We start from the raw sequence: 12,448 nt of genomic DNA on the forward strand, positions 1-12,448 counted from the left end.
GAGGGGAGCCGGGGGGGGGGGGGAGGAGGGCGGGGTTCCAGTTTCACATCTGTTCTTCCTGTTCATCACCTATTTCCGGTGGGAAGTCCCAGAGGCCAGAGGTCATGTCTGGGTCTCAGGGCTATCCCCAGCACATCCCTATGGGAGCTGCGCGTGGCCTGCCCCAGTCACAGCTGCCAGCTGTGACTCATGGCTCATGAGCCTTTCCTCTTGGCCAGAGATTGGGGAGCAGATATTACAGTAACATTACTAACTGCATGTGGTGGCTGTGACCATGCTTACGCTCAGAGCAGCTCCCCCTACCCCGAGGGCAGAGCAGTGACCTCAGCCTCAGGGGTCAGCGGCAAGCAAGGACAGTCCTTCCCAGAGGCAGCGGGATGGGCTGGATGGCCCTGGTCTGCTTGAGAAGCCCAGAGCCTGGCTCCTTCCCCTCAGAGTTGGTTGCACACCCACCCTCTCCCCGACCAAAGCAGCCCAGTTGGGGTAGGGGCTCAGCCAAGGTGGGCAGGAGCAGGAGAGGGGAAGTGGCAGAGCCTGCCCCATCCCTGCCCTTCCTCACTGCTGGCTCCAGGACGCTCATGCTGGGGAAAGTGGCGTCTGAGGATGTGGCTGCAGTGGCCAGCTCCTGGCGCCAGCAGAAGTCCCCAAGCCCGTCAGTTGACCCTGTTCAGACGCATCGGCTGACCGTGGCATTGAGTAAGTACTGAGGAGACACCTGCAGACTGATGTCACGCCCCGCCTGCCCTCTCCCCACAGACAAGCACTCCTGGAGCCCAGACCATTCCAGTTCCTCCTGTCGGACCCTAAGAGACCCAAGGGCATCCACTCCTCCAGGGAAGGCTCTGTGGGAAAGAAAGGAACGCACAGCAACTGGGCTCAAAGCCCAGCTGGGTGCTCTTAGGAAAGTTACCCAACCTCTCTGGGCCTCAGTTTCCCCAACTGTAAAGTGGGACTAAGATGAACTGCCTCCCGGGTGGCCATGAGAATAAGTGAGTGCCCTGGCCTGGCAGTGGATAGACAGCGGCCCACGGCAGCCAGTCTTGGTGTTGCACTGCCGCCCTTAGCAGCTCCAGGCAGGAAATGCCAAGTATCAGGAAGAACTGGGGCTTCAGATAAGGGAGGGGAGCAGGGCTGTCTGAGGAAGGGAGTTGGGAAAGCCCCACCCACACTCTGCCAGTTGCAGACTAAAGGTAACAAGGGCCTGGTGGCAGACACGGTCTCCCAACCTCCATTCGTCCCTCCTTCCTCAGTTTTCAGCAAGACCCACACGGGAATGACTCTATGGTCCCCAGCTTCCCTTGGGCCAGGGGTGGCTGGAGGACTGAGTTGTGGCCAGTGGGATAGAAACAGTGGGTGATTTCCGGGAAGTTCCCTTAAAGGGAAGGGTCAGGCTTTCTTCCTCCTTCCCTCTGGCTGGAGCTCCAGTGGCTGAAGTGACCTTGGAAATGGAAATGACACCCAGCAGATCAATAAGCTAGAAGGGGCCTGGATCCATGACAGCACATAGTTGTTGAACCCGCCTTCAAGTACAGGAGCAAAAAATGCACGACTGGCTTCTCAAACCTAACTCTAATAGGCCCTTCCTCTGGTGGAATCACCTCAAGACTCATGTGTGCCTGGGTCGGGTGGGACAGATGGCGTGCCTGGGAGAGAGGAGTTGCCCGGGATGTGACATCCCCTCAAGGAGCACTTCCTTCTGTATGAGCTGCATGGCCAGGAGGAGCCCTGTTGGGAGGACCTATATCTCCAAGAGGAGCTGGGGATTGATGGGTGGTGGATAAAAAAAAAAAAAAAGGAAGGAAGCAAAGAAGGAAGGAAGGGGCTTCCCTGGTGGCGCAGTGGTTGAGAGTCCGCCTGCCGATGCAGGGGACACGGGTTCGTGCCCCGGTCTGGGAAGATCCCACATGCCGTGGAGCGGCTGGGCCCGTGAGCCATGGCCGGTGAGCCTGCGCGTCCGGAGCCTGTGCTCCGCAACGGGAGAGGCCACAACAGTGAGAGGCCCGCGTACAGCAAAAAAAAAAAAAGAAGGAAGGAAGGAAAGAATCAGGTAAGTGGGTGAGCTGGGGAGAGATATCCAGAAAGAGGGAAACACCCTGGGAAGATGTTTCAGGTGACAGACAGCCAGGCTTGGGATGTGGGGAGAGGAGGATGGCCAGCCTGACGCACTGTTTGTGTCGGACTCTCTGTTTTCCCATCTGTGCTTCAGGAATGGGTCTTACCGCCTCACTACTCAAGGGCAACAAGCAGTGATTTTTTTTTTAAGACCACAGCATCAGTGTGGCATTGTGCCAGTACAGCCCCCAGCCTGGAGCCTCTCTCTGTACTGGGATTCCCCCCGCATTGGAGCCCACCTCATCCAGGTGTCACGAGGATTCAGGGAGCTGAGTCCGCAGTGCGCCTCTCACAGCGCCTGGCGCAATGCAACGCACAGGAAACCCTAGGAGCTCGTTACTGCCACTCTCGTGAAATCCTACCCTGGGGTGTGAGGAACAGGGTTGCCACCGGGTGACCTGTGGTGTGAGTCTAGGGAGAGACCTGGCTGGGCTCCTCATCCCAAAGCAACAGCCCCAGCCCTTGGGGACCCTAAAGATCAAGGAACATAAATGCCCTGGGAGAGCCACCCTCCCTCCCCATCAGGACCCCGAGGACGCAGGCGGGGATGGGAGTAGTGGGGAGACCTGGCAGGGTGGGGATGGCTAGGGCATAGCCTGCTGTCCCACTGCAGTGAGACCAGACCCTCGGCAGGTCCATGTTTGGTCACAGGAAGTGGGCGAGAGGCCACGCAGGGAAACAGAGGCCATGAGGAGGGTGAACACAGGCCTGAGCAGAAGGGGAAAGGCATTGGCTTGTCCTGCCCGGGAGGGGAAGGCTTGGGGTCCACCTCAACGCCAGCTTCTGCAGCTCCATGAGCTATTGCACAGGGATGCCCTTCCTAAAACTCCCCAGAAAAACCCCGGGGGTTATAGTATGAGTGAGACCACGATTCAGGGTACGAAGGGACTTTATCAGGGGAACTGAGGGCTGTCATATCTCCTTGGAGCAGCAAACAAGAAAAAAATGATCTTACATAAAAGTCACCGTGACTCCAGGTGGCCTAAGGGAGAACTGTGACTGCCCACGAGATGAGCCCTGATGCAGAGGGAGCTATGGACAGTCAGGAATGAAAGGGTCCCGCACCCTAAGCGGAACATCCAGCCAGCATCTGAGCCTCCCGGCCTCCGCTCCCACCTCCATAGAATCACACAAGGTAACGATCTGGGGATCACTGGGTTTGGGAATCATACAGAGGTGAGTTTGGAGCCACCCTGGACAAAGTTACTTAATTGCTGTGCCTTTGTTTCTTCTTCAGTTTAAAAAAATTTTTAAATAAAAAATAATAAAACAACAACGACAGAGCTGGGCTCAGAGGGCCACTGGGAGGATTAATTAAGTGGGTGCCAGATGAGGGCCAGGCACCCATAAGTATTCTCTAGTGGGCCGCTGCTAGTTTTCTCCTGTTTGGGCAGAGATCAGGCTGAAAGTGTCCCTTGGAGTTCTTTTCAAGTCTAGAATTCCTTGATTCCACAATCCTGTGGTTCCCGAATCTGCCTCTGGGATCTGAGGACTAAGAACGACACATCTGCACAGCTCTGCCTCGTGCAGCCCCAGCCCAGAACCTGACAGTCCAGCCTGCAGCCCGCATCATTTTACTTCCACAAGTGGGCCTCACCCTGCCCATCACGTGCCCCCAGCCTCGTGGCAGTCCTGTGGCAGCCCCAGGGCCCCAGGTGGCCCTGCCAGCTGTCTCTGACCCCTGCAGTGTGCCCTCACCTGGAGTCGGGGCAGCACGAGCCCCTCTGGCTGACTTCCTCACACCTATGGTCCCCTGACAATGTCACATGCTGTGGAAGTTGGCAGGCCCAGAGGGGCCGCGGATGCCAACATAAACACCATTCCTATGGAAGGAAAAGAGCCTGTGGGGGTTATTTTTAACCTGTTGATCAGAGGCCACAGCTCTGGCCCTGGGAGGCCCGGGGATGCGGGCTCTCAGGGGGAAGTGCATGGCAGGCCTCACCTCAATGACCCTCAAGGGCACTGGGCTGTGGGGACCCCAGCCTTCACCCACCCCACTTTGATGGAGAAGGAGAGAGACAGACGTAGAACAGGACATGCCCTATCTTGTGCACTGGTCTCACCTGGGGTTGAGCTCAGCCAGGAAGAGCAAGGGTATTGTAAACCACAAACTGGTGACCTGGAGATGGGGCCTCTCCCGTCCCCATCCTACAGGTAACTGAGGCCTGAGAGAGGAGGCCCAAGGCCACACCACTGGTTAGCACCAGCTCTCTGCCCCCTTGTGCACCTGAAATCTGACATGGACATCTTAGTAACTCTCCGAGGCTGCATCCAGGGGTCACCTTGCCCATCCCCCCTGCCCAGTCTGTTCCACCCTGGTGGACCCAGCCCCTGACAAGCCCAAAACAAAGTCCCCAGGCCCTGACTCACCTTGCGAGGACTTCCCAGGTGCCCAAGCAGTGCCCCCTGGAGTCCAGCCGCAGCAGTGGCCAGCGCAGTGGGCAGCGGGCAGTGCCACGGTGGCTGGAGGCCCAGGCGAGGACGTGCGGGCCAGGGCGTGCTTGCGTGGGGGAAGCAGGACCAGAGCTTCTGCCAAGGGCCCGCTGCCGGCTGCTGGTGAGGCTGTGCTCACCAGAGGGGGGCAGCGGGCAGACAATGGACCCCACAGCCCAGCCTCCCAGCCTTGGCCCCTTGAACTGGGCAGGCGGCTGCCGGCCGAAGCAGCCGCCTCCGCTGGCCCCTTACACAGCCCACATCCTGACTGCTGGGTGGCCCTTATCACCAGTACGTGCCAGGAGCCCACATGCCCACACTCTGCGGTGGGGAGAGGACTGGAAGCCCGGGACGGATGGAATCAGTGGGGAGTAAGGCTTTCTGCTCCCCCCTGCCCCCCGAAACTCCCAAGGAGGGGCCTTCATAGGCCCAGAGTACCCCTTGGGGAATGTCCCACCCCCAGAGGGACTTAGCCCCATCTTGCCAAGTCCCAACTCTCAACCACTCTTCTTCTCTTGGACTGAGGGGGTTAGGGTGGGGGAGAAGGAAGAGGCCGACATCTTCATATGATTACTCTGGGTCAGCTCACAAATACCAGCTATACCTCCATATAATAAGTACTATTACATTATACACATTTAATACATAGGGAAACAGAGGCACAGAGAGGTTGAGCAACTTACCCACAGCCACACAGCTGGAAGGGACAGAGTCAGGATTCAAACCATGCAAGCTGAGTCAAGAGCTGAACCACGTCCAACAGAATGCAGCAGGAACAGGGATGGGACTGGGCAATGCTCAGCCTCCTACCCCATGGGAGTGAGGGCTTTGGGGTCTGACAGATACGGGCTCGAGGCCAGGAACTGTGTGCCCTAAGCCAAGTGAAGACCCTCTCTGGGCCAATGTTTCCCGGCCCGTAAAACAGGCACAGTGATGCAGTGATGAAGTACGGGGGCCTCACACAGAGAAGGTACTAACTACTGCCTTCACCTAGCAGAGCTCTGAGTGTCCTTCCATCGAGTGATTAGAATGTCCTCTAGAATGTCTGGTGAGTTGAAGTGTGCCATCCCAGCCTCCCTTGGGCCAAACCCACAGAGTGGCTCCATTCCCTGGCACTCGGGCTCTGCTGCAAGCCACAAGCATGTCTAGCCAGGCAGCTCCAATGGCATGGCCAGCTCAGCCCAAGCACTGTCACGTAACCCTCCACAGCTCTTGGGTTCTCCCTGTCTTCTCCCCAGGGAGACTGTGAGCACCTGCAGGGAGGCTGAGGGCAGAGCCCATGGCTCCCCCCGTCTGATCAGAGGGTCTGAAGGAAGACAGGAAAGGTGCTCCCTCAGACACAGACGCCCCAAGTTGGTGCTCTCTGAGAGCAGAGGCTGAGCAAGCCATGCCATCCAGGCTACTGACCTGGGGAACATGCGTAGTCCGGCCCTGCTCCATTTCCAGTCCACCACCTAAGAGCTGTGTGACCCTGAGCAGGTCCCTCAACCTTTCAGTTTTCTCATTTGCCAAGTGGAGATTACATTTCCTGTCTACATCCCAGGCTAGTGAAGATGAGATGAAGCCACGTGTGTGTGTGTGTGTGTGTGACACGCTCCCTCCTCATGATCTCTGCGGGTACATTAGGACTGCAGTATGTGTGTGTGTGCAGGGTGGGGGCCGTCCTGACTGGGAGGACATGGGAGACAGGCATAGACGTCAGCGAAAGAGGGAAGCAGAGGGATTTCCCCACCATGATGTGGGGCCTGAGGCTGCTCAGGCAGAGGAAGAAAGGCTGAAGGAGCTGAGTCACCAGCGATGCAGGAGATGCTGGGAATCTGCTGCCTTTCCAGCCACTGAGAGTGAAATGACCACAGGAGGGACCACAGGAGACACCGGGAAGCCTCAAGGGATGAGGCGGTGGCCAGAGAGGGCAGGAAGGGAACTGCAGCTGACCTGAGTTCCAGGGACCCTGGAGGAAGCAGCCTGAGCTGGAGACTCAGCCCTGACCTCATAGGGACCCCAGGTTGATGGGGACACACAGGCCTGCCCTCAGGAAGTCCCAGTCTGATGGGGAGAGAGAGGAAGTCTTACGCTGTTAATCCAAATTAACTGATTTAAAAAATAGTCAGTCAATACTGTTCAGAGGATCTAAAAGAATCCAGCTCAAACTCCGGTGTATTTGATTCCAAAGTCATCTTTCTAGCTGCTTCCTAGCTATTTAAGTAATCTCCTTTCAAGCATTGTAGGTGGAACTCCCTATCTGATGGGGAAGTTGTACTGACGTCTGCCCCCAGGAGTTACAGTGTGATGGGGAGACTCAGCCTCTGCTCTTAGGGAGCCCCAGCTCTGGGTGTCTATGTCTGAGGGAGCACCTTTCCTTCAGACCCTCTAATCTGATGGGGCAGATGTGGCCTCTGCCCTCGGGGTGCTCTCTGCCTTAAGCACTCAGGCTTAAGCGAAAGGTGTGCAGGCACAGGTGAATGCCCTGTGTGGAACCCCCTCCGGGACCACCCGCCTGATCGGGGGAGATAACTCCTCACAGTAGAGGTAGAGGGTCCTCTGTCTGCCCGGGGCTGGGGCATCTTCCCCAGAGGTGCCTCTGAGCACCCGGACCATAGAGGGTGGAGGGAAACAGAAATGCTGCCCCATCTGGTCTCGGGGTGGCTGGGCTCGCTGCCCTGCACAGTTGGTCCACATCTGGCTTCCAGACATCCACCTCTTGCTCGGTGATTCACTCCCATCCCACATGTCTGCAGAAATGGGAGGACGTAGGCTTGGAGCTACACAGGCTCCTCCACACACGTGCGCGGCCCCAGCATGCACAGAGAGGGCAGCGGGGTGGGGGGTGCCCCTTCTTCTCCTACCTCTGGCTCTCTTGTCCCCTCTCACACAGCCAATGCTGTTGGGGCGAGGGGGGTCCAGTCCACCCTGGAGGCACCATGACTCAATCTCCCCGCCTGGAACCCTCACACTCAGCTTCACAGGTTTCATGCAGGGACCATCAGCGGGCTTGGAGTCAGCAGGCAGGCGGCGCACAGCCAGCCCAGAGTTCCCGATCCCCCTCACACACACCCCACCCCGCCATGCCCTGACCAATCCTGCCTAGGAACGAAAAGCTCCAGGAGAGCAGAGGAGGGGGCTGGGGAAGAAAAGTAACGCGCCAGGGAGGAAGTAGGGAGCATAAGGCATTTCCCCATCAAGTGGGACATTGATGGCAGGGCTGTCTCCCCTCAAACTGGGGATCCCCGAGGGCAGGGCTGTGTCTCCCCTCAGATTGGGGTTCCTGAGGCAGGGCTGTGCCTTTCCCATCAAACTGGATCTCCTTTAGCTCTGTAACAGGTGACTCATGCACCACCTACATCACTGGGGTTTTCAGACTGGTTAGAGGGTTGGAGGTGGGAGGGAGCATCTTCCCAACAGAGCCGCATCCTGAGGGAGGCCAATTATGCTCACTGGCAGGGGCTCCCTCAGAGAGCAGCCCGCTCCAGTTCACCCACTCACCTCTCTGGGTGGTCCCTCCCACTCTCTAGCCCCAGTCTCTCATGCTAAATCACCCGCTGGGCAGGGTAGACCCACAGGACATGTGCAGGACGTGGTGGGGGTCCAGCTGAGAGAGCTGGCATTCTCTGGCATCACATCCAGCAGCCCTCAGCTGGAGGGGTCTGCAGGTCCAGTTCCCCCTAGGTCTGCAGCTGAGCATGGGGAGGAGCAGACAAGCCAGTGGGCATCTGTGGCCTGGGGAGGCTGGACTAGGCAGGCTTTTACCTCCATGAGTCCAAATCAGCACAGGAAGTGGCTCTCAACTCCTATCAGCTCGTCTTTATCCTGCACGCTACCCCGACAGATTAGAGGAGAGGCCTCCTACCCCAGTGGGTCACTGCAAGGGGGCAGCCCTACCCTGGAGTGGATACTTTCGGTAGTGAAGGAAGCAGGAAATGGGCTGGACGGGCCTGGGAATCCCAACCCACACTCTTAACCACCGTTCTATACCAGGAATAGGGCTCTCCTCAGCCTTCTACCCCCGCTCCTCCCCGTCACCTCTTTACCTCCTACACCTCTTTCAGGGAAATGAACCACAAAGCCATGTAGCGCTAGGGCTGGTGAGGCCACACCAGAGGCAAAGATTTCTGGGTGGTGTTGGAGGGTCTGTACTCCTCACCGAGCGCTGAGAATTGAGCATCACCATAGCTGGAAGTACCCTGAGCTAGCAACCCACTGTACAGAAGGGGAGACTGAGGCCTGTGACTTTGCAGAGACAGAGTAGATCCAGCCCTGAAGTGAGCTGGCCAAACCTACGTCTGCCTGTGTCAGGGCGGCCCCTTCCTCAGTGGGACTGTGAGCTCCCTGAGATCAGGGACTGTCTCCAGCTTCCTGAAAAGGGCTTGCTAAATGAGGGCAGACTGAGTGCAGAGCTGGGTTGGCCCTGGGGTGGAGGGGGGGGGGGCGGGGATTCATGCAGGAAGCCTCAAATCAGGGTCCTCTCATCGTGTCTCCTGTCCTAGAGAACACACAGGAAGCTCAGAAGATTCTCCAGATCCTCTCCCCCTCCCCTTTGCTTTGCACTGCCCCCTCAGCCTGACCAGGTTGGCTGCAGGGCCTCCCCATCTCTGGTCCCCTCCTGGGCCACAAGTCCCCCTGCTTGGTTCCTGGCAGAGGGGTGTCTAGGGTGAACAGGCAGGCCTGCATCCAGACCAGATTGGACTACCTGCAGAAGTCCCCAGAGCCTGGTGCAGGAGCCCTCTTCCCCAAGCTGAGAGAAGGGCAGGCAGTAGCCCACGTGCTCCAGCCAGTTGGCCGTGCCTGGTCCAGCTTGGCCAGTGCCCCCACCCTCCCACCATCCCTCTTTCAAGTACAGTCCTTGCTCCAGCCAGATGCCTGAGCACAGACTTGTCCCGGAGAAATCCATGCCCTACCCTACCAGTTTCTGCTCATCCTGCCCTCTCTCCCTCCTCTCCCCACACAAGCCATCTTCCTGAGGCCACCAGGCTCACCACACTCTCTGCAGAGCTCTTACCCACGTGGAGAGCCAGCCATTCCCCAGCCCAGGGAAGGGTCTCAGCAGAGGCGGCCGGGAAGGGGCCACGACTCAGCTTCCCCGTAACCTCGCATGTCTCTGTATTCCACCCAAACCACTCTCCTCTCTGTCCTTATTAGCAGCCTATGCCATCTTTCAAGGGAGCAAGTTCGTTAGGTCTGTTTCCCATTGTGTGGGCGAGGATGTGGTCTCTCTCTTGTCGGATGCCAAGACTTGCTGCAACCCGACCCTGCAGCAGAAAGAGTTGTCATCAAGCTTAACCCTCAAGTTCGTACTCTGTAATCTAGAGAGAGGCTCTCCCAGAACCTGCCGGTTTCCATCCCTAGCCCTACTTTACACAACTTTTCGGTCAGGTAGCTCTTTTAAAAAAAAAAAAAAAAAAAAAAAAAAACTATTTTTTTAATTGTGACAAAATAAATAGAACATAAAGTTCACTATCTTAATCATTTTTAAGTGCACAGTTCAGTGGCACGAAGTAATTCACATTGTTGTGCAACCACCTCCATCCATCTCCAGAAGTCTTTTCATCTTCCCCCAACCTCTGTACCCAACAAACAATAACTCCTCATTCTTCCCTCCACCCAGCCCCTGGCAATCACCATTCCACTTTCTGTTTCTATGAATGTGGTACCTCGTTAAAGTGGAGTCATACAACATTTATCCTTTTGTGACAGGCTGATTTCACTGAGCATACTGTCCTCAAGGTTCGTCTGCATTGTAGTGTGTGTCAGAATTTCCTTCCTTTTTAAGACTGAATAATATTCCATGGTATGTATATATCGCATTTCGTTTCTCCATTTGGGTAGCTTGTTGATTTCTTTTAGAAAATCAAAGTAATATATTCTCAGGGTAAAAAAATCTGAGGCTTTCACAAGCAGATAAAGTGCAAAGTGAAAGTTCACCTCAGCCCCACCTTGCTCTGCTCAGATTGAATCCCTGAAATTTCCGAAGCAGAGGGCACATAGACTTATATCCATTTTTTACACAAATAGTGACATACTCACCAGTATTTCTCAAACATGAAGTCAGAATCCTCTAGAGAGCATGTTAAAACAGACTGCTCGGCCCCAGCCCCAAGTTCCTGACCCACTTGTTCTGAGCTCCATCCCACGCCCCCCATCCCACCACCCCTGAGGTTCTGGGTCTCTAACAGGCTTCTCAAGATTCAGTGCTGCGCGAAGGTATACCCCTTGTGGGCTAGTACCATCAGAGCAGTCCTGTCACTTGCTTTCCCACTTCGTGAGTATCAACCTGTAAAGCTGGACCTCGTTCTTTTTAATCACTGCATGCAACTCTGGTGTTTGGATGCCCCAGGACACAGCTAATCAGTGCCTTACTGATGGACTTGACGTTGCTTCCAGTTTTTTAGATTAGGAAATAAAACTGCAATGAATGCAGTTGTACATAGACTTTAGACACTTGCGACATTTGGGACAGAGTATCTGATAAATTCCTAGATATGGAGCCCCTGAGCAAACAGTTTGAGAACTAATTCTTTCCGGGTAATTGCCAACCCCCTTCTTGGGTGCAGTTGCCTTCCCACCAATTCCGAGGATGCCTGTGTCCACAAAGCGAGGGGTCCCCCTTTCAGTTGTTGTCAAATCATAAGGGGGAAGGAGAGTCTTATCATTTCTTACTTTTGATTTCTTGTATTTTGACCGAGGGTAGGAATTTTCACCTATTTATTAGCCTTTAGTAGTCCCTTCCTTGTTCATGTGTTTTGCCCATTTTTCTATTTGCTTCTCTTTTCTTTATTGACTTGTATAAACTCACCTGTCATATATAGTGAAAATATTTTTTCTGGTTTGTTATTTGCCTTTAGACTTTAAGCTATGACGTGTTTATGTAGCCAATTTTTAAAAATCTTTCCCTTTGTGACTCCTATATTTTGTGTCCTACTTTCCCAATTCAAGAATATACGTTTGACCGCCTGGAGGGGTGGGATGGGGAGGGTGGGAGGGAGGGAGATGCATGAGGGAAGGGATGTGGGAACAGATGTATATGTATGACTGATTCACTTTGTTATAAAGCAGAAACTAATTAAAAAAATAAAAAAATAAAAAATAAATAAAATAAAAAGAATATACGTTTTAAAATTTTTGTTAATGATCTCTTCCAGTAATTTTATGGTTTTCTTTTTACATTTAAATATTTGATCCATCCGGGACTTACTTCAGAATAAGGAATGAAGCGGAGAAGTGGCTTTTTTTTTTTTTTCTTGAACAGCTGGCCAGTTGTCCAATTTGATTGCATCTTTTCTCCTCTGATCTAAAATGTCACTTTACCATATATTCAATTTCCATTTGTTCATGGGTGTGTGTCTGGGCTCTGTTCTGTTCCTTTGATCTGACAGCCTGTGTGCCAGTACCCAGCTGTTTCATTACTGAAGATTTATACATTTTAGTAGCTCTGGTTGCCCCTTATAATGCCTCTTCTCCAGAATTTTCCAAACTCTTTTTGCACGTTTATTTTTCCAGATGAATTTTAATATAATTTGTCAAGTTCAGAAGATTCGTTGTTTTTCACATCTTCTAACAGATGTGATTTTCTGGTTTCTCAGCCCACAGCAGAATAGAGACAAGTTGAGCAGAGGTGGGGTGGTGGTCTGCCTGAGGTAGTGATGGTGGTAAGTGACAGCTAATAGAGAGTTGCTGAAGTGATAAAGAACTATGAAAAGTAGTCACAAGAACTATGAAAAAATAGACATCAGGGAATGGGCCATTAGTGTGTGGTCAAAAAAGACCTTGGATTTTCACTGTATTACAACCAGGATCGTGAGGGACACTTGTAACCACAACTCTGAGTCATAAGGACTCACATGTTCTATAACGTCTGAATAAGAAGGCAGGAAAGTGTGTAATACCCACTAGTGACTTCCATCCAAAA

Source organism: Mesoplodon bidens (assembly GCF_964165515.1).
Source record: "Mesoplodon bidens genome assembly, chromosome: 10".
Taxonomy (NCBI): Eukaryota; Metazoa; Chordata; class Mammalia; order Artiodactyla; family Ziphiidae; genus Mesoplodon; species Mesoplodon bidens.